The following is a 15,506-nucleotide window of genomic DNA, read 5'->3' on the forward strand; positions in this document are numbered from 1 at the left end:
GCCCCCAGTGGGGAGTGAATTCAGCGGGGGTCAGGACACTCTGCAGGTGCACAGGGCACTGCTGCACAGCCGGGGGCTCACACTGCTTCCCCTGCCTGCCTCAACTCCCTCTTCGCAGCACGGCCCCCATCTTCAGGGAAAACTCTGCAACCAGCACACATTGGCATCTTTGGCAAGTCAATGGATTCTGGGTGTCTGTTTTCTTACTCATAAGAAAAGGAAGGTGGCAAACACAAGGCAAGCCTTCCCTCCCCATGTCCACGTTCATGGCAGACATCACTAGTCAACCATGTCCCTGAGCTTCAATATGAATGCAGAATCCTTCTCGACCCGTCTCCAGCCAGCCTCTACCAACCGTTATCAGTCTTTTTAATAAAAATCATTTGCCATCCTGGGACTAGGCTTCCCTCTAGATCTGTCTATTGCAGTGTTACATGAGTGCAAGGGTAATATAGCATTCAGAACGTGGGCCAGGCTGACTGAGCCCGACAGATATCCATGTTGTTGTCAACAGTGAATGGAAACTCATCTACTTTTTTTAAAACCATTGCATACTTTCATTTTTAGTAAAATGCCTCTAAGATCAATGATGCAGCTTAATGCTCTTTGAGTAGGACAGTGAAATTTTTATTTTTCTGGTCATATATTTAGAATCTTTTCCCAAATGAGAAGTAGCTTTTTTTTTTTTCCCTGAAAGGCAGAGCAAGAAGAGAAGAAGAGATTTTCCATCTGCTGGTTCACTCCCCGAAATACCTCCAACACCAGTGCTGGCCCAGGCTAAACCCAGGAGCCCAGAATTCCATCCAGGTCTCCCACATGGGTGTCAGAGCTAAGTGCTTGACCATCACCATTGCCTCCCAGGGTGCACAGTAAGCAGGAAGCTGGGTCGGAAGTGGACCAGGCAGAGCTCAAACCAGGCACTTCCTTCTGGGATGTGGGCATCCCTGCTGGCGGCTTAGACACTTCGGCCATCACACCCTCCCCGCGGAAGTAGCTTCTCGTAACAATCATTTCGTGGCTCCAATACTGATGTCCAGTTACATTATCCAAGTCCGTTTTCTTCTTCCCTTTGGAAAATTATACAAAATTTAGAACAATCCGATTAAAGGCAAACAACAACTAAAGACAAATCTGTCCTCTGTGAAATGAACTTAGTAGATCTGGTAGCCCGTGCACTGTAAGAAAGAACAGAATCCTGGGTCGCAAACTCCTGGACCCACCGAGAGGAGCTTTGAGGTGTGGCTCTCAGAGCCGCAGGAAGCCAATGGACCACCTGTGCTTCTGGCTTTGGCCGTTGGTGAGTCTCGCTCTACGAGGCTGTAAACTTCTCCAAGAGGCACTGCTTTACTCATCTCTGAGTCCCGAGAGCCTGGAATGTTGACCAGCAGCCGCTGCAGGTAGGACGGTTTTTGAGTAAATCCTCCATCACTCAGCCTTCCAGAAGCAAGCTTGAATACACACAGGGGTTTGAGAAGGCAGCCCGCCCTCTGGCCGAAAAAGCATCGCCATTGCTGTTTCGCAGCAAACAGATCCCAGGAGCCCTTTCTTTCTCGGGACGCTGTTCCTGGAAAAGTGAGCGGGAACATTGCTTCCGGGCTCCGCTGCAGTTCTGCTGGCTGATCCGATTTGCAGACCTCCAGCGGCATTCGGTGTCCAGAGGCAAGGGGCGGGGAGCTTCTTCTGGAAGAATCGATATCAGATGCTGGGGCCATCCCAGACTCTGGCCCCTGGGCAAAACACATGAACTTGAAATGGCAAACCCCCCAAGAAAGTTCTTTACAACATCTGGGCACCTTATCAGGGATTTATCAGGCTTTCTCCAGTCGATCCAAGCCTCGTTTTAATGAAAATCACCTGTTGATGAACAACCGATGCCAAGAATTTTTCCTGTTCTTCTCCCCCTTCTCCTGCCTCTCCTTCTTTTTCGTCTTCCCTCCCTCTCCCTCTCCCTCCCCAGTTTTCAACTCTGAGAAAGTTAATTCTGAAATAGTGAGCAAGCCCCACCTTTCCATTCCCGTTACGTACGCTGTTATTGTCAAACATCTGTGCTTAGGTTAACCGCTCAGGGTCAACATACTGTAAGTCTAGTGCAGGCTCCATCATCACAGCTTGAACTGTGAGGCTGAATTACCCTTGACTTTTGCAACTGGGTCCTTGGCTAACACAATATAACCTTTCAGTCTTAATTTGCTTAGGTAAGAAAGATTTTCATACATTTTACTGATTTTTAAGCTGGTAATTTTATACCAGTCACGTATTTCAATTAACTAATTTTTATTCTTCTGTACTTGTGCCTCGAGATGACTTAACTCTAGAAATCGCAATTACAAAATTAAAACAAATAACTATATTCCAACAGAGTCCTACCCATGACATAAATCAACAACCTTTGTTCATAGCCTTGGGGAGAAATAATGCTCTCTGAACGATCAAAATGCCATTACCATCACATTATCATATACTGCTTTGCTTTTCTGTTCCACCCTGACTCAGTTGGTATGTTTTGTTTTGTGATTCCTTCATTTGCATGAATAACTTAACATACATTGGCCGCTCAATGAGCCAAAGAAAGAAGGGAGCAGGTGCAGACTAAGTAGGGACACCTGGACCTCAGGACTGCAAGTTCTCAAGGGTGTAAAGACGGAAACTCGAGAGCCCCAATGGCCTGGAAGACAAAAGATGTCAGAGCCTAGAAAGAGAAATTAAAATCCAAGGACCTGGGCAGGCACTGGGCTGGCAGTTAAGACACTTATTAAGATGCCCGTGTCCCTTGTCAGAGTGCCTGGGTTCAATTCCTGGCCTCACTCCCAATCCCAGCTTCCTGCCAATAGGAACCCTAGGAGGCAGTGGTGAGGGCTCAAGTAACTGGGTTCCTGCCAATAATGTGGACGCTTGGATTTAGATCCCAGCTCCTGCTTCTGCCTTGGCCAGCCCAAGCCATTTCAGACATTTGAGGAGTGAGTCAGTGTGGGGAGCAATCCGGACTGGACTAAGTTACTCGAATTAGGACTTATTCTATGCATCTGCTCTCCCACAATATGGCGCTGGGAGAGAAGTAAACAGCTTCCGCACAGCTGCCTCCAGTTCAACCAATTAACTGTAGGACTTGCTCCTGATTGGAGAGCAGCGTACTCAGCCGAGTTGGGATTGGCGGAGGAGGACTATAAAGGAGGAGAGAGACGGCATGCACCAGGAACATCTATGGGGAACATCTAAGGGAACCCGTGCAGCCCCCGAGAGAACCGGCCGGCGGGGTGCCGCTCCCCTGCGGAAGTGGGGAATGCGGCCAGGGGGAACTGCCCTTCCACGGAGGTGGAAGGGATAGTAGCCAACCCGGGAAGAACCAGCAGCAAACCCGGGGAGGGCCGAGCAGACGAAAGAACAGCGCAGGGTTCAGTGTTGCTCCTCCACGAAGAGGGGGAGCGACATAATGGTGCCGTGACTCGGATAGGAAACCTAGCTTGGATAGGAAACCTAGAACGGATAGCAAACTTAGGAGGGAAGAAACGGGAAGAACTGGGAAATTACCGGAGAGAGAGATTAGCAAACAGCCTAGGGAAAAGCCGGACGAAAAAGGAGCCGGAAGAAGCTATTGAAAGCCTAGGCATAGACTCGGATACGGACTACGGGGGGAAGCTGGGAGAAATCTCTAAGGTCGAAAGCGAAAGGGAAAGCTAGAACAAACAGACTCGGACGCGGACTGTGGGGAGAGGCCAGGAGAAATGAGGGAGGAATATCGTTGGAGGAAAGTTTGGGGAAACATACCGGGTAGAGAAAAATGTTAGGGAAATTGAAGCCGCAGGGGGCAGGCCGAGGCGGAGACGAAAGCCACTTTGGGGTTCTCAAGTTAGCCCGGGAATAGGAGGCGAAAAGTTGAAGCCAGAAGCTGAGACGTAAGCCAGATTGGGATCCGTCTGATTAGCCCGGGGAGCAAAGGACGGGAAGCCAAATCGTGGGGCGGAGACGTACGCTGGGTTGAATTCGCCAGGCTAGCCCGGGGAACTTAGATTGAATCCTAGTGGCAGAGACGCAAGCTACGCTGTGTTACTCGCGGAAGCCGCCGCGTGCAGAGAGAGCACGGGGCGTGAATAGATAGGGAACGCTGGCGTAGGCCGTGGTTCAGACGCGAAAGGGTTAAGCGTGGAGACCGCGGACCGCGCAAAGCCGGGAAGCCGCGCAGAGAGGCGCGCGGGCTGAAGCGGCGCAGAGCCGGGAACCCGCCGGCGGGGCGAGGTGCCGGAAAGCCGCAGGGATAAGAGAAACAGAAGTTTGGAAGTGAAGTAAAAGAGAAATAGGAATGTTGGCAGACAGAAGTAAAATGGGAGAAATAGAAATGCCCGGAGATAGAGAAATAGAGAAAAATAAGGCCTCCCCTCAACATGCCAATTAGAAGGCTTGGATTCGGTCTGCCTAATCAAGTGAGGCGATGAGCACCTGCGGGCAGCTAGCAGCTTATGAGCTGCAGGTCACCGAAGATAGGCACGAACCAACACTAATAAGTCTCCCCCACAATAAGGCAATGAGAAGGCTTGGATTCGGTTTGCCTGATAGGTTTTGTAAGTCCCCTGCAGGCAGAGCAGAGCATGCGCTGCAGGGCACCGAACACAGGCATGCATCAGCGCCTAAAAACCTCCTCACAATGGCGAAGAGAGGACCCGGATTCGGTTTTCCTGATTGATAGGACTTGTAAGAGCCTGTGGCAACTCTAGCAAGTAGAGCAGAGTGTGTTCCGCGGGACACCGAAGACAGGCGCGTATCAACGCTAAAAAATAAAAAGAAAGGGGGATCTGTGGGGAGCAATCCGGACTGGACTAAGTTACTCGAATTAGGACTTATTCTATGCATCTGCTCTCCCACAATATGGCGCTGGGAGAGAAGTAAACAGCTTCCGCACAGCTGCCTCCAGTTCAACCAATTAACTGTAGGACTTGCTCCTGATTGGAGAGCAGCGTACTCAGCCGAGTTGGGATTGGCGGAGGAGGACTATAAAGGAGGAGAGAGACGGCATGCACCAGGAACATCTATGGGGAACATCTAAGGGAACCCGTGCAGCCCCCGAGAGAACCGGCCGGCGGGGTGCCGCTCCCCTGCGGAAGTGGGGAATGCGGCCAGGGGGAACTGCCCTTCCACGGAGGTGGAAGGGATAGTAGCCAACCCGGGAAGAACCAGCAGCAAACCCGGGGAGGGCCGAGCAGACGAAAGAACAGCGCAGGGTTCAGTGTTGCTCCTCCACGAAGAGGGGGAGCGACAAGTCAGCAGCAGACAGGAACGCGCTCCCCCTCTTCTCTCTGCTGGGATGGTGATGGGTATCATTGCATATTCGTCCACACCCACAGAACGTCGACCACCAAGAATGAACCCTACTGTAAGCATGGTGGTGGGCGATGACGATGCATGAGAGTCGGCTCACCGGTGGTGACAAGTGTACCACTCTGGTGGGGGATACTGATCGAGGGGGGAGGCTGTGCCTGTGTGAGAGCAGGCAGCACAGAGGAAATTTCTGTACTTTCTACCGGATTTTTCTGTGAACCTAAACTACTCTGAAAAGATAAAAGTCTATTTTTAAAATAAATCTAACATTAGTCTTTCTAACATAGAATAAGCCAAAAACATACAAAAAACAAGTACAGGTACATGTTTAGATAGGAAATGTGACATCGTCTGTACAGTAGGAAAACTCTGTTCAGCAATATGAACTTCACTCACTGTTTCCTGTATTTATTCAATCAATAGTAAGTATTTTTGAGAAGCCAACTGGTCAAGTAAATGTAAAAATGTCCACTGAGTATACGAGTGCATTGAATTTTAGAAATAAGATGAGGAGTGGTGTTCAGAAGACAATTGGAACTCGTGAAGACCTCAGGGTAACAAACGTAAGAGAATATAGGACAGCGGGATTCAGTGTGACCCACCTTCAAGCCTGTAATGAACTCAGTGTGTCCTAACTGATACAGCAGGTGTCGTTATATTTGAAATACTTGGGCCGGCGCCGCGGCTCACTAGGCTAATCCTCCACCTGCAGCGCCGGCACACCGGGTTCTAGTCCCAGTCGGGGTGCCGGATTCTGTCCCGGTCTCCTCTCTTCCAGGCCAGCTCTCTGCTGTGGCCCGGGAGTGCAGTGGAGGATGGCCCAAGTGCTTGGGCCCTGCACCCATGGGAGACCAGGATAAGTACCTGGCTCCTGCCATCGGATCAGCGCGGTGCACAGGCCGCAGTACGCCGGCCGCTGTGGCCATTGGAGGGTGAACCAACAGCAAAGGAAGACCTTTCTCTCTGTCTCTCTCTCTCTCACTGTCCACTCTGCCTGTCAAAAAAAAAATACTATGAGGTGTAGTTTGAGTTTTTCAAAAAAATTATAAAATCCATTAGGTATAGAATTTTTCATTTCTGATCTCTTTTTTGTTTATGTTTCAAGCCATTATATTATCAATATTGTTTTAATGTTCACATTTTTCAAGACTTTTTTTATTTATTTGAAAGTCAGAGTTATAGAGATAGGGAGAGACAGAGAGTTACAGAGAGAGAGAGAGATCTTCCATCTTTTGGTTCAGAGAGAGAAAGAGAGTCTATCTTCTGGTTCACTCCCCAGACAGACACAATGGCCTGGATTGGGCCAGGCGGAAGCCAGGAGTTTCTTCCAGGTCTCCCATGTGGGTTAGCAGGGGCCCAAGCTGTGGGCCATCCTCCTTTGCTTTTCCCAGGCCAATAGCAGGGAGTTGTATTGGAAGTAGGGCAGCCGGGACTCAAACCAGCAGCCATATGGGATGCTGGCATCTCAGGCGGTGGCTTTACCCGCTACACCACAATATCAGCACCTGACATACACAGTTTTTGAATTTAAGCCCTCAGAAGCCTTTTTGGCCACTAACTGCTCCTCAGTAGTACTTCCTTGCTTCCTTGCTTTTATTTATTCTTTTTTTTCAACTTTTATTTAATACATACAAATTTCCAAAGTACAACTTTGGATTATAGCGGCTTTTCCCCCCAATAACCTCCCTCCTACCCGCAACCATCCCGTCTCCCACTCCCTCTCCCATCCCATTCTTCATCAAGATTCATTTTCAATTATCTGTATATACAGAAGATCAACTTGGTATATACTAAGTAAAGATTCAACAGTTTGCACCCACACAGACACACAAAGTATAGAGTACTGTTTGAAGACTATTTTTACCGTTAATTCGCATAGTACAACACATTAAGGACAGAGATCCTGCATGGGGAGCATGTGCACAGTGACTCCTGTTGTTGATTTAACAACTGACATTCTTATTTATGACGTCAGTAATCACTTGAGGCTGTTGTCATGAGCTGCCAAGGCTATGGAAGCCTCTTTCACAAACTCCAATCTTATTTAGACAAGGCCATAGTCAAAGTGGAAATTCTCTCCTCCCTTCAGAGAAAGGTACCTCCTTCTTTGATGGCCCATTCTTTCTACTGGGATCTCACTCACAGAGATCTTTCATTTAGGTCATGTTTTGCCATAGTGTCTTGGCTGTCCATGTCTGAAAAACTCTCAAGGGCTTTTTAACCGGATCCGAATGCCACTAAAGAGTTCAACAAACACAAAGCAAAAAGACCAGAGCTCAGCAGGAACACAGGCAGGGGCCACAAGCAATCAAATGACAAGACGTTAGCTCCACCCATGTACAGGAAACTGGGAGACAGCTGCTGACCGAGCACACGCACACTGATGTAAAGAGACTTGGAGTGGTCTTCTGCAACTGCCACGTGGCCAGCCCTCACGCCCTCCCCGAGCACAGAGCCTGGCTGTTCCGGAGGAGCAGCGCACAGAGCGGCACGCCCCGAGAGAGCTTGGGCATCAGTGCATCAGCGCTGTTGGCAGCTCCTGGCCCCTGCCGCCTCCACCGAGCACAGAAGCTGCACGTTGGGCAGTTACTGACCGGAGTGTGTAATGGGATCCACATTTCCATAGCTTGGATTTAGGGTCCCAGTGTCCGCCTGCAACAGAACAGTGTTCGAATTGGATTTGTACAACCAAATCAGGACTTTCTACCTGCTCCCTGTTTGCGTCATTGGCATATTTTTCTCAATGACACCTGAGCCACCAGGTCAGCATTCATCTTGAGTTCGGCATGATTTTCCCCCACCAGAGGCCAAGCCCCCAAGGGCACAGTCTAAATCAGCCGTGCACTTCTTGACTGGTCCTGACGGTGGGGCACAGGGACTGGGAGGAGGCATTGGAAAGAAGTCTTCTACTCTGAGTCCTGGGAGAGGGGCGGGCATTCCCAGTCACCGTGGAATATTAAGCCATAAAAAAGAAGGAAATCCTCTCATTTGTGGCAACGTGGATGCATGTGGAGAACCTTATGTTACCTGAAAGAAGTCAGGCACAGAAAAGCCAGTCCCTCATGTTCTCTCTCACGTGTGGAATCTAAACACGGACACCTCATGGACACCGCAGAGTAACGGTTCCTGGTGCTGGGAAAGATCAGGTGGGGAGTGGAGCCAGGTTCAAGGGCACAGGTGGGTCGAAGGAGGCCGCTGGAGAGGAGGAGTAAAAGTCCTATAAAGTCCTACAGCACAATAGGGCAATTATGGTTGATAACAACTAACTGCTTATTTCAAAATAGCTCTTAGAGAGGATTTCGAATGCTCCCAAGACAAAGAAATAATAAATATTATTTATTAATAAATATTATTTATTAATAAATACAGCAATTAGTCTTAGATTATCACTACACATTGCATGCATGTATTGAAATGTCACACTTCACCCCATAAATATGTACAATTGGTATTGTCCCATTAAAAGTTTTAACGTTTAAAAAATATTTATTTATTTAATTGAAAGACAGAGAGAGGGAGAGATAGATAAATCTTCCATACACTGGTTCACTCCCCAAATGGCCACAATAGCCAGAGATGGGCCGATCTGAAGCTGGAAGCCAGGAGCTTCTTCTGGGTCTTCCAGGTGGGTGGCAGGGGCCCAAGTACTTGGACCATCCTCTGCTGCTTTCATGGGCGCGTTAAGCAGGGAGCTGGATCAAAGTGGAGCAGCCGGGACTCCCACCGTTGTCCACGTGGGATGCTGGCACTGCAGGCAGGGGCTTTAACCGCTACACCACAGCTCCGCCCCAAAAGTTTTAACCTTTTTTTTTTTTTAAAGAAAGAATGAAGCCTAGAGGCTCAGATAGAGGGGAACATAATTCTTAACTCCTTAGCTTCTCTGGGACAGGATGGACTTCCCATCTTCTCCTCTGGAGGGAAGGACTCCCATTCCCCTCTCTCCAGAGTGGAGACACTTGTTAGTTGGCTGATTTGTGAGGGGACCTCTGCCTCTCCCGGGTGGGTCCTGCTCTGCCGTCCACACCTCTGCCTAGGGCTGCTGGGCAGCTGCCCCTTCTCAAAGCCCTTGTAACTGGGGGCTCCACACTGAGCTTTTCGGATACAGTTGACAGTTTCCCATCCCTGGCCGCCTCCCATCACTGCATCCACTCTCTGGTGAGCGGTGGTGGGGGAAGGCAGAGGGTAGAAATCTGTGTGCCAGAACGGCCTGCTCACAGGGGCAGCCCTGGAGGAAGGACCGGGTGGAGGGTATCTCCGGGAGCTGCCTGTTCTTGTCTCTTGCTTTCTTGCTTTTTCCTATTCGTCCTAACTATACTTACATCCCTGTCCCCACTCTATGCAGTGCACGTCCTGCTGTCAGATTCACTGTCTTCATTCCATTCCCGTGTTTTTAAGCTCGTGTTTATATTTTACAAAGTGTACGTACTTTCACATTATACAAAGTTCAAGTGAGGGGCCGGTGCCGTGGCATAGCGGCTAAAGCATCCGCCTGGACATTGGCATCCCCTGTGGACGCCAGCTCGTGCCTCAGCTGCTCCTCTTCAAATCCAGCTCCCGGCTAACGGCCCGGAGCAAACAACAAAAGATGTCCCAAACGTTTGGGTCCCTGCCACCCGTATGGGAGACCTGCAGGAAGCGTTCGGTTCCTGGCATCAGCCTGGCCCACTGCTAGCCTTCGTGGCCATCTGAGAAGTCAACCACTAGATGGAAGATTTCTCCCCCCACCTCTCTCTGTAACTATGACTTTCAAGGGAATAAATAAATTTTTAAAATAAAGTCTAAGAGTTACAAAGAAAAAGAGTCACAAGATACAATGTCCCCGTGAATTTTCCCTGGCCCCCCAGTCTTACGGTCTCCTCCAAGAACCATTGCCCACAAACGAACATGTGCCAAAGAGCAACCTCAGGGACTCTGCCGTACTGAGGCCCCGCTGCCCGGCACCTCCTCTCCCAGGGACCGGGTTCAGCTGGTTACAGCCCAGTGGCAGAAGAAGCATCCAGAGACCAAATGCAATGTACAAGCCTCTGCTGGCTCTGTGATTCGAATGAACCAAGAATTAAAAGATACTGGTGAGATCACTGTGCACTGTGATTGGCTGTGGGATGAGACTCGGGACTCGCTGTCAGCATCTTCAGGTGGGAGTGGATTCATCTCTCTGCATTCGGGCACCCTCATCTTTTAAAGATATAATCTAAAACCTTCATGAATGAGAGTCCTGAGGTCCCACATTCACTTCAAAATGGTACTGGATGGGAGAGATGAGATCAGGGGAAGGTTGAAACAAGACTGGCCGTGCATGGATAATTGCTGAAGATGGACAATGGTAGCTGGAAGTTTTGCAAGTGCTTACAATTTTCCATAGTAATCCTCTTTTTACAAAAGCACAAAGCTCTGGCTGAGTGTCGTGGGCACTGTATCGAGAGAGCATATTCGTTCTTGCTGTCCGCGCGATCCACAGCGTTGGGCACAGCTGGCAGAGAGGGAGATGTGGCGGCAGGAGTGGGCACACCCTGGGCTGACAAGGGATCAGGGAGCCGAGCGGCCCTGACCCCGTGGAATTGACTTGGCTACTCTCTGCAGCATGCCACGCTGGGTCTTGGGCTCAGATGGAAACCATAAGCGGCATCCTTTGCGGTGACCCCAGCTTTGAGGTTCCTGTCGTTTTATGGCAGGAGCAGGTTCCCACACCCTGGCTTAATGTGAAACATGCACACGCATCGCTCCCGGGATGAGAGCTCGGGAGGCGGCCTTGCTGTGTCCCTGCCCCGGAATGCGGGCGGTCGCAGCAGATGGGGCCGAGCGGGGCTTAGGACTTCGCCCGGGAGTGAAGAGATGATTGGAATATTTACTTTGAAAAGTGGCCTCTGTAGATGGGAAATGATTAATTCACCAGGAGGAATTTTATATTCTACAGGGTAATACCCACAGAAAAGAAAGGGCCTCTTTGAGCAAACCAGATTGAGGAGGTCCCCCTCCGCGTCTGGGTCATTGCAGTGCCTCCCTCCCACGCCCCCGGCTCCAGCCTTTGCAAGGAGGCGCGGGGGAGGGAGCCATGAAGCCCAATTTACCTGCCTGGAAGGTTGTGAATCAGCGAATGACATTGCCACGCAGGTGAAAAGACAACCTTAGATGGGTAAAAAATACTCAGAAATTCATACCTCTTAAAGGCTTAATGCCCAGAATATGAAAAGGATTCCTACAGCTCTACACTGCAAACACAAACACTCCAGTTCTTAAATGGGCAAAAGGCTTGAATCGACTGTTTCTGCAGAGAAGACACACAAGTGGCCACAAAGCATGTGGCAAGGTCTCAGTGCCGCCACTCGCCGGGGAAGGAACTCTGTCGCAGCAGAGCTGGAAACCGTCCCAGAAGGCAGCACCTGGGCCGGCGTGGTGCTGCAGCAGGCTAGGTCACGTCCTGCAACGTTGGCATCCGGATCAGAGCACTGCGTTACGTCCTGGCCATTCTACTTTTTTTTTTTTTGACAGGCAGAGTGGACAGTGAGAGAGAGAGAGACAGAGAGAAAGGTCTTCCTTTTGCCATTGGTTCACCCTCCAATGGCCGCTGCAGCTGGCGTGCTGCAGCCGGCGCACCGCGCTGATCTGAAGGCAGGAGCCAGGTGTTTCTCCTGGTCTCCCATGTGGGTGCAGGGCCCAAGCACTTGGGCCATCCTCCACTGCACTCCCGGGCCACAGCAGAGAGCAGGCCTGGAAGAGGGGCAACCAGGACAGAATCCGGCGCCCCGACTGGGACTAGAACCCGGTGTGCTGGCACTGCAAGGTGGAGGATTAGCCTAGTGAGCCACGTCTTCTGATCCAGCTCCCTGCTAATGCGCCTGGGAAAGCAGCGGAGGATGGCCCAAGGGCCTGGGCCCCTGCACCCACATGGCAGACCCAGAAGAAGCTGCTGGCTCCTGCCTCTGGCCTGGCCTAGCCTGGATGTTGCAGCCATCTGGGGAGTGAACCAGCAAATGGAAGATCAATCTCTCTTTCTCTGTGTCTCCCTCTCTCTGTTTTACTCTACCTTTCAAATAACTAAAATAAAATTGTTCTTTTTTTTAAAGAAACAACACACAGAGACCCTTCCACAAAAAGCTGTCAGCTGTCATCCAGGCCCACCCTGATGTCCACCAACGACGTGGCTGCTGGAGTACATGAGGCTGCCTGTGCCCACTGATGTGGCGTGAGCCCAACCACGCATTCCCAGTCTCCATCAAAGCCCCTACCACCTGTGCGAGCCCAGGTCAGTCTGTGCCCTGGCCCCTGGGCATGGCCAGAGCCGGATTCCAGGTGTCGCCTGCAGTCCTCTGCCAAGGACATAGACCAGCGTGCACAAAACCCAGGTGGTGACCCCCTGGGGAACGCCGACCCTGTAATCTCACTCATCCTCCAATGAGACGGCAGCTAGAGCAGCAGCCACCTCCAGCAAGAGGTCACTTAGGTCCCCCTCAAACAGTGCAGGCTGAGTGGGGCGGAGCCAGAATCCCCCAAGAAGTGCCCGGCACCTTCCCGGGGACCAATCCGGGTGACAGCAGCTGCTGGGCCCTCCGAGGCCACCCTGTCCTTGAGCCTCCAGGGCTGCCCCCTACAGCAGCCCCACAGCCTTCAAGACCCCCAAGTCTCAGCTCTGGTCTTCCTCTGAGCTCTCGTCTTTAACCTAGAGCTCGGACTGCCCCTGAGTGTGTGTCTCTCTAAACTGGACGTCTCGGGGACAGAGGCTAGTGTTCACACGGGCATCATGGCTGTGGCTCGGCACAGGGAGGCACAGAGCTGTCTGTCAAGTGTGTGACGGATGAGTGGGTGAGCAAGTGCATAGCTGGCAGGGCCCTGATACTGGACAACAGAGGTATAACATCACACAGAATGGGGGACACAGCAGCTGCACCCCCACTACGTGTGGACCCTTAGATGACCCCCCATCTATATCCACTGATTTAGCATTTCCTCAAGTGGGTTCACACAGGGCATCCAGTTCCCCCAAATTTCAGACCAAGAATGCCACTCATCCAAGAAGCCCCACCCCCTCACCCCAGTGACTCTTCGCGAGTGACTCCTGGCCGGTCTTGGGCATGCCTGTTCCTGCATGCGCTCTGCGGAGATCCGATTCTAGGAACAAGGTCCTCTCTTGCACGGGTGTGGGTGGCAGGGGTGGGGCGGGGCGGGGCAGTGCCTAGAAGGGCGCTAACTCTTGATTCCATCTCCTCTGCTGTCACGCCAGCTTCTTCAAATACCTCCTTTGTGAGTTCAGTCAGAACCAAAAAAGCGAACCATGCGTTCTCCTTTCCCATGTTCTGAGCATTACATTCGTAAGTGGAAAGCAGGATTGGCCATTGTGTTCCTGCCTTTTCTGGGAAATGTCTGGGAGCCATTTGAATTGCGTATGAAGCACAAATCAAAGAGTTTTCCGGCGCCAGCACGGTGGAGCAGCCGGGTAAGGCTGCCACTTGCGATACCGGCATCCCATAGGAGCGCCAGTTTGAGTCCCAGCTGCTCTACTTCTGATCCAGCTAGGAAAGCAGCGGAACATGGTCCAAGTGTTGCACCCCTACCCTGCACGTGGGAGACCCAGACGGAGCTCCAAGCTCCTGGATTCAGCCTGGCCTGCCCCTGGCTGTTGCACCCATCTGGGGAGTGAACCAGTGGATGAAGATCTCTCTCTCTCTCTCTCTCTCTCTCTCTCTCTCTCTCCAAGTCTGCCTTTCACATAAATGAAAGTTTTTCAAAAGATTTCCCCAAATCAGAGAGGCTTAGCCATAGTGGATTGTCAACACCAATTCCTATATGGATTTAAGTTTGACTCGAAATTTTCCCCTGAGATTACTAAATGCGTCTTGGAGTCCCTGGCCAACTCCACTGGGTATCTTTTGTGCTAATATGGAAACTACAGTCAACTGAACACTTGTTTTCTTTTTAGCAAATGAGCATGTGTTGAAGATTTTTTTTACTATCTAATAAAACCAACACAAAATGAATTTGCTCCAGTGCTTCCTCACCCTTTAAAACTACCAAACCCGCCCCCAGTGGGTGTCATTCTTTACTTGGCTTCCTGCCTGGACCCTAACTAGCTTATCAGCTGGATCACGGCAGGCAGCCCCCGGCCTCCGAGCCTCAGCTGAGAGCGGGTGTCCCTCTGTCTGCCGGTTCCAGGGGTGCCCGTGGTAGGGACGGAGACTGGGACTGGTTTGCGTCCCCAAGAAGACTTGGCCACTGTGGGTATTGCTTTTATAGACTCTGGTTGTTTCAGACTTTATGTTTTTTATTGCATTCCTCTGCAATTCTAGCAGCTGTTTTTGTCAAGAGTCTTAATAAAGTTTGAACTGCTAAATGAACTTTATGGAAATTGGTCACAGAAGTCTATGAGGCTCCTTTCAGAAAACCGGCAGCTAAATTGCCCCTGGGCTCCCTCTCATGCTCACAGTGGTGACAGAAGAAGCCCAACGGGGTGAAGGGAGATGGCTTGACCATCAGTTTCTAAGTAGATTTCCAGACTAGATTTCTAATCTTTTAGCTCTGTTCATGACACTTGTCAGATACACTTGGCTGCAGAACCCAAATTATGAAGATGTTTTAAGAACCCATACAGTCGGCCGGCGCCGTGGCTCACTAGGCTAATCCTCCGCCTAGCGGCGCCGGCACACCAGGTTCTAGTCCCGGTCGGGGCGCCGGATTCTGTCCCGGTTGCCCCTCTTCCAGGCCAGCCCTCTGCTGTGGCCAGGGAGTGCAGTGGAGGATGGCCCAAGTGCTTGGGCCCTGCACCCCATGGGAGACCAGGAAAAGCACCTGGCTCCTGGCTCCTGCCATTGGATTAGCGTGGTGCGCCGGCCGCAGCGGCCATTGGAGGGTGAACCAACGGCAAAGGAAGACCTTTCTCTCTGTCCCTCTCTCTCACTGTCCACTCTGCCTGTCAAAAAAATTAAAATAAAAAAAAAGAACCCATACAGTCAACTCACATTACTGTTTTGCTTTCTTTAAAAATATTTGTTTATGTATTTATTTGAAAGGCAGAGCATCAGAGAGAGAGAGAGAGAGAGAGATAGAGAGAGAGAATTTGCTGGTTCACTCCTTGAAATGGCCACAACAGCCAGGACCTGGGTCAAGCTGAAGCCAGGAGCCAAGAACTCCATCCGGGTCTCCCACAGGGGTAGCAGGGGCCCAAGTGCTTCATCCGTCTTCCACTGCTTTCCCAGGCGTATTCG

Source organism: Oryctolagus cuniculus, chromosome 5, assembly GCF_964237555.1.
Source record: "Oryctolagus cuniculus chromosome 5, mOryCun1.1, whole genome shotgun sequence".
NCBI classification, from domain to species: Eukaryota; Metazoa; Chordata; class Mammalia; order Lagomorpha; family Leporidae; genus Oryctolagus; species Oryctolagus cuniculus.